The following is a 3,638-nucleotide window of genomic DNA, read 5'->3' on the forward strand; positions in this document are numbered from 1 at the left end:
GTTTGTGTATATTGAAATTTGTCTGGAGGATGTGGGTCATTTTGTATTGGCGTTATATAATTATAATAATAATAAACCTTTATTTATACCCCGCTACCATTTCCCGGAGGACTCGGTGCGGCTTACAAGAGGCCGAGCCCAAATACATCAATAAAAACAACACAGCAATACAGACAATAAATAAGTCATAAACAAAGCAATAAACAATAACAGTAACACCACGACGCATGAAAACCTATGGCAGGGCCAAATGTAGTAATTCAAATTTTAAAATACTGGGCATGACAAGGTGACATATAACTAGGATGGGTATTAGAAGAGAAGTGGAGTGAGCAGACAATCCTAGATCATTAGTAAAGTGCGATTAGGGACATATTGCTTAGGGTTCCTTATTCTGGGAAGGCACACTGGAACAACCACATTTTCAGGCTCCTCTTAAAGACTGCCAGAGTTGGGGCATGTCTAATGTCCATGGGGAGCGAGTTCCAGAGTTGAGGGGCCACCACCGAGAAGGCCCTATCCCTCGTCTCCACCAATCGTGCTTGCGATGGAGGTGGGAATGTGAGCAGGCCTCTCCAGATGAACGAAGAGATTGTGTGGGTTCGTACACAGAGATGCAGTCACGCAGGTAGGCGGGTCCCGAACCGGTTAGGTCTTTGTAGGTAAGCACCTGCACCTTGAATTGGGACCGGAAAATGAACGGCAGCCAATGGAGCTCCTTGTACAGGAGGGTTGACCTTTTGTTCTTTTGTTTTTAAACAAAAGCAAAAGGCTGCATATAAAATAGCAGCTCAGGAAATGTGGTTTACAGTATTTCTTTGTCCTTTACCTATTTATCAACCTCAGCCAAATTTACACCCTTACTAGGGAATACTAATGGTATGGGTAAAATGGTCATTGACTCATTTTTGAAGTTAATGAGAAAAAAATGTCATAGACATCAAATGTTTCCATTAATCCTACACAATCACAGGTGACTGCTTACAATTGGATGACTATTCAGCTGAACCTTAGACCTGGCAGTGTTTGGTGTCACTGGGTCACAGTAGTTTTGCTCTATTGGATTATTATGGGGGGTTAGAGATCTAATCTCTCTTTTTAATACTTAATCTGTCTTTATCATCATGTTTGGCTGCTTCTCAGTACAGACAAATAAATCCCTGCACACAGGGAACTAATATGTCAATGATTAAGTCTCAGGTTTTCCACCTTCTCTTTTGTTTGTGAAAACTAGGTCAAAACATGGAAGCCAGATTGGTTACCTAGAAATGACTATATTACACTAAAGCCATTCTGTTGGCTGCCAAAGTATTGGTTATTATCTTCGAAATCCTACATGGTTTAGGTCCAGATTATTGGTAGATTGCCTCCTCCTTTACAATCCACCACATACACTCAGGTCCTCTGGGAGACATTTACTTTCAAACTAGTCTGAATTACACAGAGGAATTTCTTTTGACCATCCCCAAACTGTTCAGTGACTTCGTGGGAGAGATTAGTTAGCTTGAGATGCTATCTGAATTCAAATCAGCAGTGAAGACCATTAAAGGTAAAGGTTGTCCTCTGACATTAAGTCCAGTCATGTCTGACTCTGTGGTGTGGTGTTCATCTCCATTTCTAAGCCGAAGAGCCAACACTGTCCATAGATAACTCCAAGGTCATGTGGCCGGCATGACTGCATGAAGACCATTAGTGACGTGCATTTGGGTAAAAACTTGTCCCATTTTGTTTCCAGGCATTTGTTGCGGGACCCAATCCGTTTTCAGTAAGCCTCCCGAAATTGGGAGTCACTGTGCTTCTCTTCCTCCTCCTCCCTCCCTCTCACCCGCAATGCCCCACATTTACTCATGGGAGTCATGGCCGGGCAGCCCGACATTCAGACCTCAGCAAGCATGCTTTATCAGGATGGAAGGACGCACCACCCCTCCCTCCTTTCCACTCGGAGTGTGTGGTGGGCAGCAGAGCGTGTATGTGTGATGAGGGGTGTGACTGCGGGCGCTCAACTACAGGCAGGCACTGACAGGTGCGCGCAAGCTTTCCAGGTCTGCCTGCACACCCGGTGCCACATGCACTCTTTCTCTGGAAAGAAAGTGTTTGTATGGCAGGGCACAGGCAGGCCTGGAAAGCGCACGCGTACCTGTCAGTGACTGCCTGCAGCTGAGTGCCTGTACGGTCATAAGCCTGGAAAGGAGGGAGGGGTGGTGGTTCCTTCCATCCTGATGCTGAGGTCCAGATGTGGGGCTGCCTGGCTGTGACTCCTGTCAATGAATGTGGGGCATTGTGGGCGTGAGGGAGGGAGGAAGAGAAAGAGAAGAAGCAGACACACATGAAATTTCGGCTCCACACAAAAGCAGGTTTTTGTGTCGGGCTGAGTTTCATGTGAGGAGGGGGTTTCCTGATTCGTGCTTCCGAATAAATGGAAGACACGGAAGAAACACATTTTGAAATGTGTTTCTCACTACTCTGAGGATGTTTGCCATAGATGCAGGTGAAAAGTCAGGGGAGAATACCTCTAGACCATGGCCATATAGCCCGAAAAACCTACAACAACCCATACATTTTGGCAGGCCTATTAAGATCAGTTTTTAATTGTGGCTTCTAAAATATCTATTGATAGATATTAATGTGGTTTTATTTGTGATTTTAACTGCTATATTTGTGTTATTGAGAGTACTTCTTTCTTCCTCCTCCTACACCACCACCTCCTCATCATCATTATTAATACTGTTATTATTATCATTCAAAGATCAAAAGGGCATTGCTTACATTTTGGTTTTACATGACTGATATTCTGTCTGTCTGTCTCTGTTTCTCTCTACACACACACACACACGGAGGGAGGTAGCCAGATTGGGACGAGTTTTTTTGCACTTCAATCTTTCAGCTCTGCCATTTGCAATTAGAGGAAATCATCCATTGCTATCACTGGAATCTTTCCTCCCGCAGTAAATAAAGAGTTCTGTAGGAAACACGGATTAGGACCACAATTTATTATTATGTATTTATTTCTTGCACTTCTACCCCGCTCTTCTCTACCCCCGAGGGGGGACTCAGGGCGGCTTACAAAAGGCACAATTCGATGCCAGCACAACGATGGGGCAAAGAATTCTTCTGATCAGTTTGTCCTTCTTCCCTGCATACATCTACACCAGGGGTCCTCAAACTAAGATCCGAGGGCCAGATACGGCCCTCGGAGGTCATTTACCCGGCCCTCGCTCAGGGTCAACCTAAGTCAGAAACAACTTGAAAGCACACAACAACAACAACAACAACAATCCTATGTCATCAGCCAAAAGCAGCCCCACACTTCCCATTGAAATAATAATAAGTTTAAATTTGTTAAAATTGTTCTTCATTTTATTTATTATATTGTTTTAAGTGTTTTTTGCAGTACAAATAAGATATGTGCAGTGTGCATAGGAATTCACTCATTCTTTTTTCAAAATTATAATCCAGCCCTCCAACAGTTGAGGGACTGCGACCTGACCCTCTGTTTAAAAAGTTTGAGGACCCCTGATCTATACAAACACTTACCTCAGTTAACAAAGCCTCTGACAAAGATGATACTTTTTACAGCCTTTTTGTGCCTTTTTATGCATTTAACTGGATTTTTTAGCAGCATCCGCATTAGGAGGAGG

The sequence above is a fragment of the Anolis sagrei genome, chromosome 5 (assembly GCF_037176765.1).
Source record: "Anolis sagrei isolate rAnoSag1 chromosome 5, rAnoSag1.mat, whole genome shotgun sequence".
NCBI classification, from domain to species: domain Eukaryota; kingdom Metazoa; phylum Chordata; class Lepidosauria; order Squamata; family Dactyloidae; genus Anolis; species Anolis sagrei.